This window comes from Lissotriton helveticus, chromosome 4_1 (assembly GCF_964261635.1).
Source record: "Lissotriton helveticus chromosome 4_1, aLisHel1.1, whole genome shotgun sequence".
Lineage (NCBI taxonomy): Eukaryota > Metazoa > Chordata > Amphibia > Caudata > Salamandridae > Lissotriton > Lissotriton helveticus.
This window is the reverse complement of record NC_136063.1, coordinates 766,057,548-766,073,043: the sequence shown is the minus strand read 5'-3', so window position 1 is coordinate 766,073,043 and position 15,496 is coordinate 766,057,548. Positions and strand designations below refer to the sequence as shown.

Sequence of the window (15,496 nt, the reverse complement as noted above, 5' to 3'; positions counted from 1 at the left end):
TACCTGCTAGGGTGACACAGAGGTTGTAGACAGCTAGCATAACCATTGATTAATAGTGCACCTACTACATGTGTACTGTGCACATGCTGAGCACTACAAAAGCATGAATAAACACTGTTGAAGTAATATGAGGACTACCCTCAATCCTGAGCAGGCCTATACCGAATCACTAGGCCAGCCCACTGACATCATGTAGCCCTGGGCTACACCACAAGTGCTCTGAAATGAGTTACCATGTAATACAGCACACCATTGTATCCGCCTGAAGGGTACAGTACTTGTGCATCACTGGACAGACACCTGAACAGTCTGAACAAATTACTTGATTCATACTGTCCAATACATCATTGCTACCATTGCATTGACTACATTCCAAGACTTGGGTCACAATTAAAGGGCTGGCATCTGTGTCACTGAGTGCTCCTACTCTGAGGATCAGTGAACATGTGATTTACTCAATGGGCCATCATAATATGTTTGAATGTGTTTGTATGGAATATGGGAAGTCCTGGCATCACAGGACACACTGTATGACATAAGTGGCAATGTATATGGGACACAATCAACATACCATTGTACATACTGTATGATTGGTCATTCTTGCATAGTTGGTGAGGCACTTCTGAGCTGCACTGCAGATGTAACCAACTATCTGGAGTGTTCATGTTTCACATGAGCAATGTTCATTTACTGTGCTAGGATCACTCACAGGGCAGCTAAAATCAGGCATGTGGAAGTAAGAGATTGTCCTATGGTAATGACACACAGTTGACTACTGTCCATGGTGCCATGCACAGTAGTCTTGGGTCTCGGGAGTCTCATTATGCACCATTCCAAATGCTGTAATTCTCGGTGCATTTAGGCCAACTCTTTGTCCAGTTACACTAATTTAGGGCACATCTGAGGATCAGAAGATCTACAGGGAGAGTACTCTGAGCTTCAGTTCCATAGCCACAATAACTCTCCTACAGTCTGGGCCATGGACCGAACTGGGCACAACTCATTGTCAGAGTTTGCTCTTGGCAGGCTGAGCATACTGTTTCCACATGAAATCACAAGGCCACATTTTCCATACAAATCACTATATCTTGAGGCCATACTATACATGACATGATCGTTTTGGATCACTCTGAACGGGTGAAGGGGTCTGTGAGGTATTGGTATCTCCCAGACAACAGTTTGATGAGGCCTGATGTCTGCTGAGTGATATGTGGGACTGTATACATTTCTCATATCATCCTCACTTGCTACTTAAAGGAGACATACACAACTTACAGTGTAAGGCCTATACATTTCTTAGCACATCTGCCATGTACTGAATAGCAAATTCATAATAGGCAACATGTAATGTATATATGCATAGAAATGTGCATGCAACTGGTGTAGGATATAGGACTGATCACACATCACTATAGTGATGTGAAGTCCATAAAGTACAGTGCCACATGAACCATGACATGACTGCTCTATGTAGGGGGTCACACTATCTAAAATACATGACTCTGATGTCAGTCAGGGACTCGTAGGCACATTGTAGCCTATAGGATTGGATAGGATACTTGTATTATCGCTATTCACTTGCTCCTCTGGTGAGCCATACAGCTGCCGATTGAGGGGAAGGATCTTTTTAAGTAGGGTCTCCACCTCCTCTGGAGTGAAGGCTGGGGCCCTACTCCCTGTACAGTGTGTTATGATTGCTCCGAAAGGTGGCAAACAACAGCTAACATTGAGGAGGTGCTGTTAGCAGCAGTGTCTGGACAAAAGTGAGTAGATTTACAAACCAAAACGTACACGTACACCACATAGGTGGACTTCTGTGTGGACGAACACTACCATTGCACTGCAAACATCACAATATCCAACCTTAACCTGTGGCTGTGACTGCCATAGATGAAGTCACCTACTGTGCTGTTGACGTTCGCCGGCGGTGGGTGATTCTGCATGACTCATTATTAAGGTCAGGCATCCGCCATGTTAGTGTTTAAAACCACATTGACAAATGATCTTCTAAGTGCGTTTCCACCGCTACAAATATTTTGGAACATGTCACCCGGTGTAGGACACTATTGCTCTGCCTATACCAATACTCAAACCTCAGTGTAGTGCATTACTGTGCATCAACACACGATTACCAATGTGCACTGTACGGTTAGTGACGGTAGTAATGTGTGCAATGCAGACTCCACAACAAGCTTTTATGATGTGCACTTTGCTGTTACACACACATGTGGAGTCCAGATTGGGGATGTTAAGTGGAAATTGCAATGATCCAAATCAGGTGGGTGCCTCCCATATTTATCAGGAAACTCAGGGGCTTATTTAAAAGGGGATATCACCACCATAAAGACACTTTTAGTGACATTCTGGTGCGATATGCCCTATTCCATTCTGCAATGCACATAGAAGTAATAAATCGCCATTAATGATTGTGTATGTACAGGAAGGGACACCATCCTGCACAAAAACAATCATTCTCTGCAACACAGGAACACTTTCATTATGGTGCAAGGATGCCTGCATTGGCGCTAGGCAGCTACATTTTGTAGCAGTGCTAGGGAAAACACAGGGTTCGCCGAATTTTTTTGAATACAGCGCATCCATGCATTTTGAAAATGTCAGAACACGTCGCTGCCAAAATTGGTGCAGCTCTGCGCTCCAACATTTTATCAAAAATGTGCCCATCAATTTCTTTCCTTAGGCTGTCTCCCACTTGGAGTTGCCTCTCATACAAGAGTGGTCAATGGGGGAAATGTCTCCTCCAGATCATTGTCTGGTATCTCTTCCACTTTCCTCAACCAAAATGTTGATATGTATGCAATTGTCTGTTATACAATCATGATGGGAATTTCTGTGTACTACTAACATATGCAGGCATGATTGGTCACATAACTTTTGGCTGTGCCTTCTTGACATATGTTAGTGTGGACACTGTGACCAATATTTATATGTGTGACACTCTACATATAAGTACCCTGGCAGAGGGAGAAGACGACAGCCTCCAGTGTACTGGACATTCCCAGACCTTACCACAATGGAAAAAAGAGATGTCAGCATGAAATGTTGTCTCAATTGGCAGCCAATACAAGATTTAGGTCACCAGTTGGAGCTCTATCTCATCCTCGAAGAAACTATCCCACATCTCTGCCACCAATGGTGAGACTCACGGCAGCACTGCATTTCCTGGCCACAGGTTCCTTTCAGTACACTAAGGTTATATCTGGTGAAATGTCACAACCGGTGTTCAGGGGCATACTACGTGATGTCCTTTCAGCGAGGATGAGACGCAGACAGCTACATTCAGTTCCCCAGATGTGAAGATTAGGCCAATGTGAACAGGGAATTTTATGGATTTGGTTGCATCCCCTATCTGGTTGGAGCTATTGATGGCACACATATTGCCTCAGTACCACAGCAAGCCAGAGAAAAGGGTTTATAGGACCAAGAAGCACCCTTATATCGAAGTGCAAGTGGTCTGTTTACTGGATTTATATATCTCACACATCTGTGCCAGATTCCCAGGATCCACCCATGGCTCTTTCAAACTGCGGAAAAACCATACCCCATCTGATGTCACAACTCCTGAGGCGAAAAGCCGGGAGAAGAATTGTGCTGCTGTTTGTTTTAATTTTAGTTTTCATTGCTCGTTTTTAAAATCCACCTCCTCCCCTGAGCACTTACTTGTGGGACAGGGCGCTTCCTGAAGCAGACGCGCTGCGGACTTAGCGCTGACGCGCTGCACAGGGTAATCTTGACGCCACTCCCCCAGCCACGCACAAGCCACGCCCACTTTAGCGAGGCCACGCCCCCTCTGACGTATAAAAACTGCGCTGATCACGAGCGCGCCAGAGACTGAAATACTCCTGAGGCGAAAAGCCGGGAGAAGAATTGTGCTGCTGTTTGTTTTAATTTTTGTTTTCATTGCTCGTTTTTAAAATCCACCTCCTCCCCTGAGCACTTACTTGTGGGACAGGGCGCTTCCTGAAGCAGACGCGCTGCGGACTTAGCGCTGACGCGCTGCACAGGGTAATCTTGACGCCACTCCCCCAGCCATGCACAAGCCACGCCCACTTTAGCGAGGCCACGCCCCCTCTATCGCTTCCATAAAAACATGTGCCTTTCCCGGACGCGCAGCGGATGGGCGCAGCGGGCGCAGCGTTTGCGCGCCAAAGGCGCGCCTAAGGCAAGCCCGTCTGCGCCCGTCCGCACCGACCGGACCCAGGGGCCAGGCAGAATGGAGAACTCACCAGATACTCCTTCGGTGAACTCCGTGCCCTACAGAACTCCGGCCCATCTCTCCTCGATCCTACAACTCATGCCCGCTTAAAGATTAATAACATTCATATCCATCATGCATCGCAGGAGCCATCCTCTACCCCGTCCCAAAGCCCCTACTCTTTCATTCCGCCCTCACACCCCGATGCTCGGACTCTCCACTGTTTATACATTAACACCAGATCCCTGGTAAAACACCAATTAGATATTTTCCTTTTACTTCAATTGGATAGGCCTGACATATTGCTTGTCTCAGAAACCTGGCTTACCGCAGACTCCTTGCCAGATATTCTCGCAGCATTACCATCAGATTATTATATATTGTTCGCAAACAGAAAACCAGGAAAAACTGGTGGTGGCGTCGCAGCTATTATCCACAAAGACCACACGTTCACCACCTTATCTTCTCTAGACCTACCAGACACTGATAACCTGGTAATTAAATCAGACAACGACATAGGAACTATGGTACTAGTTTTGATTTATCGTCCACCTATACCTATGCCGTCCTTCCCAGTCTCTCTTTCTGAGCAACTGGCCGGCTTGACCGTTGACTACGACAAAGTCATGATGATAGGGGATCTTAACTATTGGTATAACCACCTGGAGGCAGGACCTCACGCCTCAGAACTCTTTGAGCTTCTTTCCAATCTAAATTTTTATCAATATGTCCAAATCCCCACCCATGATAAAGGTCATATCTTAGACCAGATCTGGTCGTATAATATCCCTACCTCCAGCCCTACTGCATTACCCTGTATATTGTCCGACCATCACCTGTTGCAATTTTCCATTACTTTGCAGGGCAATTTGAAAACTCCTGCGCCCTTGGGAGGGTTGGCCAGGAAATGGAGATCGCTTAGCTTCCCGGAGTTCTTAACCACCTTGACAGACTCCCTCCCGGTTCAGGATCTGGACATTAACCTGATGGATAAAGCACTTACGGACTGGCTTTTACCTGCCTGTGATGCACATGCCCCCCTAACCAAGTTCTCTCGCGCTCGTCGAATGGACGCCCATAGGTGGTTCTCTACAGATTTAAAAACTCAAAAATTAGAACTCCGCCAATTAGAAAGAAAATGGAGGCAGGGCTTCACGAAAAAGACAGACGCTTATTTACAACAGCTCGGAGGAATTATAATAGTTCCATCTTAGCTGCTAAGGCAGCCTTCTTCTCTGATAAAATTTCTACAGCTCATAATAAGTCGAGAGAAATTTTTAAAGTAGTTAACGATCTATGCAATGACACCCGCACCTCCCCCTCCCAACCCCCGACTCAACTACTGTGTGATCAACTTAACGATTTCCACAAGGAGAAGATTGATATTATAAAAGCTAGCATCCAGATGACTCATACCAGGGCAACAAGCAAGGAAATTTGCGAAAACCCACACAAACTCCAGTCTATCCCCCATATCGATTTTCCCAAACTGGTGGAGCTTATGAATCGGGTAAAGTCTGGTTCCCCTAATGATCCCTGTCCCCCGCATATACTGAAGGAAGTTTATTCTATACTACCTCAGGGAATCCTCCCATTTCTGAATAATTCCTTATCACTTGGAATAGTTCCAAACTCATTTAAAAATGCTATTTTGGTCCCATTAATTAAAAAGCCAGGCGCGGACGTATCTGTTTTCTCTAACTATCGGCCCATATCTCTTCTTCCGTTTGGGGCCAAGCTGCTTGAAGCACATGTGGCCAGCTGCATCTCTAATTTCATTGAGACATCCGACTACCTTGAGCCAAACCAAGCCGGGTTCCGCCAGGCACACTCCACTGAGGCGGTTATTCTTACTGTCCTTGATACTTTAAGGTCTAACGCCGACAATGACAATCATCAGGCCCTTGTACTCCTGGATCTATCGGCCGCGTTCGACACGGTGGATCATACCATCTTATTACACCGTGTCGAACAAGCCGGCCTTAGCGGGTCGGCTCTCGCCTGGGTCAAATCCTTCTTGAAGGACCGATCCCAGGCAGTCAAACTGGAGAACTTTATGGCACCTAAACTCCCCACCACGTGCGGTGTCCCGCAGGGCTCATCATTGTCCCCCCTCTTATTTAACCTATACCTGAAACCACTGCTGCAGTCCCTAAAAAATAGGAAAGTCACCATTTATAATTACACAGATGACCTGCAACTGGTCTTCCCTTTAAACTCTGAGGACTCGGCTGAAGAATTTCAGTCCACTATGATGCATATCCAGGGCTGGATGGACGAGAATCACTTAAAGCTCAATCCTGGAAAGACTGAGCTGGTACTCCCTGGTAATAGCGCGACTAGTTGGGGCCCTCACTTTTAGCCATCCTCGATGGGTTCCCCTCCTAAGCCGGTAAAGAGCCTTGGAGTTACCCTTAACGCCGACCTTTCTTTGAAAAACCAGGTCGGAACAGTGATTTCTTCTAGCTTCTTTCAACTTCGAAAGATTAAGAAAATCGCCCATCTTCTGACACACTCTGCCCTCATCCAAGTGGTAATTGCCTTGGTTCTTTCTCGCCTTGATTTTTCGAACTCTATATATCTGGGCCTCCCCCTTACTCTATCCAAACGCCTGCAGATTGTCCAAAATCAAGCTGCCAGATTAATATTCAAAAGCAATCGCAGGAACTCGGCGAAACCTTTGTTAGCCTCTCTTCATTGGCTTCCTATCACTCACCGGATCACCTTTAAAGTGGGATGCTTAGTTCACAAGGCCCTTCATGGCAATAGCCCAAGGTTCATTAATCATCTAATAAATAAATATGAACCAACTTGTAACCTTCGCTCTGCCCACCAGTCCTTCCTCAAGCTGCCACTGTATAAGAGAAAACGACTTGGCGGATGTCGATTTGCTTACCTTGCCCCTAAGATTTGGAACGGCTTCCCCCTGTCTCTTCGGACCTGTACTAATCTGGCGAAATTCAGGGGTGCTTTGAAGACTTGGTTATTCAAGCAAGCGCATGGTTAGACTATTTCTTCACCATCTGTCTCTTCTCAGCGCCATGAAACCTCTGGGTGACCGTGCGCTTGACAAATTCCGAATTAAAAAAAAAAAAAAAAAGAAAACAACTACCGGAAAGGGCCTGGCTTTTTGGTGAGTATGATGTGTCCAAACTTTGTGTGTGTGATGTCAGGTTGTATCATATGAAAGTGTGTTACACATTATGGCACATTCCATCTAGGAAATTCAGCGTATTCCAACTGCCCATGGTTGTTGGCACCGCTGAGGAATCCGACAACGGCAGGAGGATTCTACTTCAATGAGGCCAATGGAAGAACATGGTGGCCAGTGTAGCGGGCTTTTGGGCTACTGAAGGTCCAAGTCAGAAGACTTGACAGGACTGAGGGAGCCGTCCTCTACTCACCTGGAAGGTATGATAGATCACTGTAGTCTGCTGCATGCTCCACAACCTTGCACTGCAACGAAACATCCCTCTCAATGCAGAGGATGGAGACCAGCATGAGCCACTGGGTTGGATTCTGAAATGCCAAATGATGATGATAATGGTAAAGAGAAAGAAGTCAACATGCGTCAAGAACTCATCAACAACTTCTTCTCATGAGTGTAAGTATGTTGTGAAATGTCATGACTTTGACTGATACAGTGACTGTTGTGATGCTGTGAGGGGGACTTTCATGGATACATGTTAGGTATGTACAGCTGTGTCAAACTCTGTGCAGGCTGACACATGCACACATTGTTGATGTTGCTTTGTGTAGGTGACATTTTCCCATGTACTGTGTACTTCAGAAGTTGACTGTGATTGGTGTAATACGAATGGCTTCCTAGCTAATCTCTTTCCATTAGTCTGCTTTAGATACCTTCACCCTGTCATCTTTATTTGGACATTTCACGGTTGTGACATCAGCAGATATATGATGCTGTTTCGAAGTATTAAATGGACATGGAGTGTTCCTGAGAATGTCTGCTACAGACTTTGAGTGTGCAACTCTGGTACCAAGCAAGCTTGCACAGTGATATGATAGAAGTTGCAACAATGAATCCATTGGACTTGTCCTCTGGCATGCGATGGTCCTATTGCAATATGGGTGCCATCATGTGCTCCAACACAAAGTTGTTGTTGGGCCAAATCATGCTAGTTTCCCTTCATACTGGCTAATTCCTCAATATGTCTGAACTGGATGTGGCTGTTGATGTGTCTCATCGTTGTATGTCACAGTGCTTAAGGCACACCATTGAAATTTGTTTGTGGCATTCCACCAGATGCAGCAACACTGGTTTGGAATGTCCCTGTGCTCAGAAGCTGTTGTACTGCTGAAAGATGAAGAAGTGATTTTCTATTTTGGACCATTATAATTTGTAATAAATACAAGTTGAAGACTTCTGAGTTGGATCATTGTGATACGAACGCACTGGATGGACTATGCCTTGGATTGTATTCTAATTTCACTGTTGAAATATGAGATATTAAGTTATGATATTCCCTGGGAGAGACAGATGTTGGTTCTGGCTGTATCTACTTTCTAATTTCTTTACAATTTGAAACTTACCTTTACTACTATTGGTATTTACTGTTTAGTGCTTAGGGAGGATTGTACTTACATTGTTTAGGTACCCACTAGGTGGGTCTTTGTGGGGTTGTCAGGTAACCGACCTCTCTCCTAACTCTTTGAAGCACACAATATACTTTAAAATAGAGTTACTTTCACCCATACTTATAGTTGAGCACCTGGCCTAAACCTGGTTACCAGAAGTTTGTGTTGTACTGCTGTGTTTTTGTTTCTTATTTTCAATGATGTGGGATTCCTTTTGTGAGGTAGTTGATATGGTTCCAGCTGATGACATGAAGCAATTGTCATTTGCTTATTCTATTTGTCATTGTCATGTATATGTCTTCCGACCATGTTGTTGAGGTCTGCACATGACATTTGAGGCCACTGACACAGCTCATTTCGAAATATATTATTTTGCTCTGTTTTTGACATTTTCCCACCGTAAGGTTGAAACTATTGAATGAAAATGTCATGAGCCAATACTCTTGTATGTCTGTGTTGGGGTGACATGGAAGTGATACTACATGTCCATGCTTACACAAGCAACTTCTACTTACATTTGGTAATTCACTTGGGGATAACTTCTCAACTTGCTAGATGTGAATGATACTGTAGAAGCTAATGTTTTTGTAAGGAGTGAATTTATTGCAGTGCACAATGTGAAAAAGAACAATATACAGACAAATAGTGACAACACAGGAGTGTAGTAGTCAGTGTTGGTGAATAAAACATTGTCTGAAGTCCAAAGTAAAACATAGTCCTCCCATCTGAAATGGAAAAGTGTACATGAATAGTCAACAAAGCGAACGTGTTGCACACAAAGAAGGACAGCAGGTGCAATCTTTCTTCATGGTAGTGGTGGGTGCCTTGCAACCGAAACTCCTGGATTTTTTCTTGGACGTCTCAGCCTACTATTCGGTAGGGGAATCCTCTACTGCAGGGTCAGTGGTGTCTCGGGTGTCTTCCTCTGACAAACCCTCCTTATCATTTGCTGCCACAGATGTATAAGCGCCAGATGTTGTTTGACCACAGGAAGGGTTAGGTGGTGGTGGAAAAGCCCTGCAGAGTGTGGTCAGTCAGTCAGTCATAAGCTCTTTATTTTGATTAGTTAAAATCATAAAAGACAATACAGGAAAAATAATCCTCCTCACATTTAAAATGAATAAAAATATAAAATAGGCAATCAATTGTTACAATTTGTGTGTATACCCTCTGCAAAACATTATACATAAGGTATAAAAAGGCCCATTATCCAGCAGTTAGTAAATCAGGTAAAAAGTGCATCAATAGGTGTTTCAAGTTAAAACCATTGGCCCCTTTTGACCCAAATAGCTAATTACATTTGGAGGAGTCTTCTGTTATTTACCCGGGCCGCGGCCACCACAAAACTGGCTACGCTGGGGATGATCTGGACAGAACTAAGCTTTTGTAAATATATGAGGGCAGGTCTTACTTGTATAAACCCAGCGTCACACAAGATTGGGTTTAATTTTTTTTTACGTGCCTATGAATAATGCTCACAGAACATTACCAAGTGGAGTGTGTCTTGTGTGGAAAACCTGTCACAAGAACATGGTGGTGCGTCTTCGGGTTTCCCCCATTTATGAAATGTGCCCAACATAAGATGAATAAGGTTGAACCAAAATATGACCAACAAAAAGCGGTGGAAAGGCTTGGTGACACACTTCAGATACGGTTCAATAGATGGGGAAATTATTAAGCCATAAATGCTTCTCACCACTGGTTTTCTTAGCTCCTGCTCCTCCCTTTCCGCCTCCAACAGATAACGAAAGTTATATTTAATCCACCCCATATCCTCTTTCCTAATGCCCTGTGGCGATGAGTACAATTCTGGTCGTCCCAGCCTGGCGCATGCCGCTCTAACATACGACAGCCATGGGACCCTGTCCACCTTCTCGAGGGCTACACAGTCCTTCAGGTGATACGAGACATAACCCAGGCCAACTTCAGAGTGTATTGAGAATATTGGGGACGATTGCGGGAGTGACAGGAGAGTTCTAAGAAACCTGTTTTCTACGATTTGTATTTTGGTCGAAGCTAAATAGCCCCAAATAACCGCTCCATAAGAGGGGATCGCTAAGCACTTGGATTTATAAATCTTTAGCATAGCCTCCATGGATCTTGCCCCCAATCTTTTAGAGAAGTTCAGGAGAGGTGTTGTAGATCTTGCTACTACGTTGCTCTTCAGCTTAATCTGGGGGCCCCAATTGCCCTTCTCATCAAAAAGAACTCCCAAGTAGGAAAAAAACGGAACCCTCGTCAGTTCAGCTCCATTACACGTGAAGATTTTAACCTTAGTATTCTTACTCCGTTCTCCGGCTACCATTATATGGGATTTTTTTATGTTAACTTTTAAGTCCTGGGCCTCCATGAAACTGCCGGAATGATCCAACAACCTCTGTAAGCCCAAGCTTGTGCGCGCAAGTAAAACGGCATCATCCACGTACAGGAGGACCGGGATGCCCGATCCCCCTATACGCGGGGTGTCCAGTGTAGCCAAGCCCAAAGATTTTTCGAGGGCATTAGTATAGATAGTAAAAAGAAGAGGGGCCAGTATGCAGCCTTGTCTGACCCCCCTACTAGAACTAAAATGCCCAGTACACTGGCCTTCCCTCGTAACTCTGACAGAAGCAGAGAGGTCCTGGTGAAGGACGCTTAAAAAATTAACCAAAGATGCATCTAAACCGATTTCATGCAGAATCAATCATAAGGTTAACTAAATCGAATGCCGAAGATAGGTCCATGAAACCCAAATATAATAAACCCTCCTTAGCAACTGTGTATTTTCTTATGAGGAGGTGTAGATTTAAACATTGGTCCATGGTACCCCTGTGTTCTCTAAAACCATACTGGAGGTTAGAGAGCACCCCACTGCCTAGCAGCCAATCCCCCAATCTCTAGAGAATAACTCTGCCCAGGATTTTTACGGCAGAGTCTAGCAATGAGATTGGCCTATAGCAGTCGGGGTCCCTTCTATTCCCCTTTTTAAAAATAGGGACTATGACAGAAGAGGACCAAGAAGATGGGAAACCGGCTGTGGGTACCACGTTAAAAACATTGGTCAAAATCTTTGCCCAGAACTGTGGGTACAAAATATACAAATCAGCAGGTACCCCGTCCGGTCCTGGAGCCATATGTCTAGTTATCACTCTAATCGCCCTTTCTACCTCGGCCAAGTCAAACCTGACCAGCGTAGCATGCCGAGCAGTAGCTGTGATGGCAAGCGTTGGTCCCATCTGATCTATATCATAAATGCTCTTAAAATGTTGGAGCCAGCTATCATCAGGAATCACGCAATCCGTATCTAGGTTATCCTGTTCCGAAAAGAACAGCAGATTTATAATGGCCCAGGACTTCCTGCTGTCCCTTATCACGTCAGTGGATTGTAGATTTTCCCAAGCCTCCTCGTTAATTTGACGTTTGCGTATACCAATGGCGATTTTATACTCCTTGCGGAGATGAGCAACTAGGGATCTGTTCCTCGGCCTGATTTTAAGTGCCTTAAGTAGTGCACCATGAGCCTCTGAACAGTTATTGTCGAACCATTTGTAGGCCCGCCTTGATTGTTTACTATCGACCCCCTCTAAGTCTTTGGCAATCTGCTTGCACACTGCTACATAAGATTCAACAACGTCAACTCCTGCAGCAGTGCCATCAAGACAAATATGTAGTTGCAACAGGGGAAACCCAATTTACCCTTGTAGGCTTGGGCGCAAGGTAATTAAAGTCAAAAGGTGCTACAAGGGACTTATTTAGGGACCAGATTTGCTCAGTTTGGAGTCGTGTTGAAATAATCGCACTCCAGTGTATCAAAAGAATATCACATATCAGACAAAATTATAACAGATGAGTAAATCACCGGAAGGAAGATGATACACGGAACAAGGTAGATTGTATTCATAAGAAATTTATGGATTTTGAAAATAAATTTTACAAGTAGACATATGGGGAGACATATGAACCAACGAATTTTGTGCAAATAAGTAAAGAACAGAGGTATGAACAACATAAACACTTCAGTTCAATACTAAACATCAAACTCCAAAAGAATAGGACAGACAACCAACAAAATTAATTAGCGATGGTTGTATGCTCGTGCATAAGCAACGTTGATGGAGATGATGTGGATGTCGACGTTTCGGTCTATGATGCTGCCGTCATGTAGACCATCATCAGGACCAAACAATTCATTGTTGGTGAAAAAACCCCCTACATAAAAACAATAAATGTTACATTATTATCTATAAATTAAATTTATACATTTTTTACCGTGTATCACAAAAAGAAAACTGCTAGCTTTAGTTGGATGAAAAAGTACCCCTTCCTGGTACTTTCACAGCGTGACCAAAAATGAAATGTATAGCAGTCGGTGAATAAATCATTAATGGTGTTAGGTTATTGAGACAAGACTAGTTCCAAATGACGTGCTATATACATTTTTTTGCACAGTTGTATATACATTTATTTACAAAACTTGGTAAATGAACTACCTAAAATTTGTTTAAAAGAAAAAACTAAGCATTTGAGAACACATGCCCTTTGGTTAGTCCATGTTCTAATCAAAAAATCTCATGTTCATACAGTCTGAACATTCAAAACTACATTAAACAGTCTGTTAAAATTTCACTCGACATGATATATAAAATGCTAAGTAATCACATTTCAAAAGAGGTAAATGGCAATTGTCACCTGAAAATGTTTCTGAGCTTCGTATGAAAAACGAAAATAGTGCAGCCAGGGAATAAATCTGAAAGGAATTAAGGGTCTGATGAAGAAAAAGTGACTCCATGGAACAATTGGATGATCGAATCTGGGAAGTCAAGCACATACCTGGGTGATGGCGCATTGAAAAACGCTGGGCTATACAATTTTCGCTGCCAAACGTCTTGTTGGGAATTTGTGATTAAATCTGTAATAGTATAAGGAATACCGATGTCAGCCGACACAAGGTGTTAGCATGTGTTATGAGGCAGCTCAGAGTTAACATGCTAAACAGAGTGGCCTCAGCAAGCGTGTGGGTTCAATAGTCCTAGCTAGTGGTTGTCGATATTTAGACTCTAGCTGTTCTCTGTAAACAAACCCTTGCAATGCTAGTATAAAAAAGTCATCTCGATATGAATTAGAAGGGTCCATGCCCCACAACTCGGACTGTGTAAGAAAATAAGCAACCTACTCACAAAGTATGGATTCGAACAGTTCTATGCCACAGAGCCGGACTTAGACTGAAGGTATTAAAAATGGACCGACTCTGTATTCCTGACGGCGAGTGCCTGACTAACGGCTAAGACTGGGGATAAAAACACACACAGACGACAGACAGAGTACTTACTTGTTCTCTGGTGATACGGGGCTACTCAAGAAAGTCAGCCGGAGCCGGGTAAGGTTGAAGGACTGTGTTGATAGATGCGCGGCTTTTAAAGTCCGCGCCAGCCTAATACAGTAACGATGGACATAGGACTAGCGTCCAAACGTGTCTTCGAGAGTGGCAGCCATCTTGGAGAGGGAACTCACCTATTAGATCACACAGAGTGTGGACTTCGAGTAAATCACACAGAGTATAGACTACGTTAGTTAACTACTACTTTGTAGTGATCGAAGATAATAAAAGGAAGGGGGAGGAAACTATTTCTCCTTCTCCGTGGCTCGTCTTAGAAGAACCAAAAACGAAGTCCGCCATCTTCGAGTGTCAAAGATATATTGGGAACAGAGTAAAACCATGATGCTGATGACAAATCTACTGGCTGGATAAAGAGCCTTGATAATAAAGCCTTTGTTACATCAAGTGTGTAAATTCCAGCTTGATGGTGGAAAATTTATCTGTTAGAGATATACTGAAAAGTCACTGTTCAGTCATTCCAATTGCAAAGGGGGGAAATAATTATGCATTTTAAGGTGACAATTAACATAAAGTATTAGCCAGCTTATACATACCATGTACAATACATACAAATCAAAATGTCACAAACGGATCACCTCATACAAATGCTAAAATTTTTGATTATTAAAATACTATACATTTAGACTTCTTTGTGTAGGCATGTCAACATGAATGTACTGCTATAAGTTACAGAAAAGCAGAAAAGGAACCTATGTTAGGCATGCCAACGTATGCCATTCAGTGCTAGAGTTCAACCCAAGTCTCACCGACTCCGCTAAACAGATCCAGCGTTGTTCTTTCAAGGTTAGCAGACGATCCACATTGGGTTGTCTAATAGTTGGTTTAACTACTTCCACTACCCACCAAACTAGTTCGTTTTCCTTATGTTGTTTAATTGAAAAATGGTCCACAAGTGGAGCATTTTCCACCTTACACCGAATCCTCGATTGATGTTGGAGGATTCGTTTTTTAATCGGCTGGGATGTTTTGCCAAAGTATCTCAGACCGCAAGGGCACTCGATACAGTACACAACATTAGTTGTGTTACAGTTTGAAAACGTTTTCAAAACAACAGTTTTGTTGTTTAGCATGAACTGTTTGATGTTCTTGGTGGTGTTGCAAGCTGTGCAATGATTACATTTGTAGTGACCCAACAATGGACTCAATTGTCTCATATTGTCAACAAGATGTGTTTCCTTGTTCTTGTATGCATGTACTAGTCTGTCTCTCAAGTTTCTCCCCCTCCTAAATGCAAACATCGGTTTGTTGGTAAGTTCAGGGAGATCAGACAGCAAGGACCAGTGTTTGTTGATGGATTTTTTGATGGAGTT

General features: G+C 43.6%; 1 long non-coding RNA gene across 1 annotated transcript; it reads right to left on the bottom strand.

Annotated features, from left to right (window-relative positions):
- Window positions 1-13,494: 13,494 nt before the first annotated feature.
- On the bottom strand, window positions 13,495-14,196 carry LOC144827326 (uncharacterized). Its single transcript, XR_013610140.1, has 3 exons — window positions 14,118-14,196; window positions 13,619-13,697; window positions 13,495-13,535 (listed from the first exon to the last, which is right to left on the bottom strand). It is a non-coding gene; the product is annotated as an uncharacterized LOC144827326 (long non-coding RNA).
- Window positions 14,197-15,496: the final 1,300 nt, after the last annotated feature.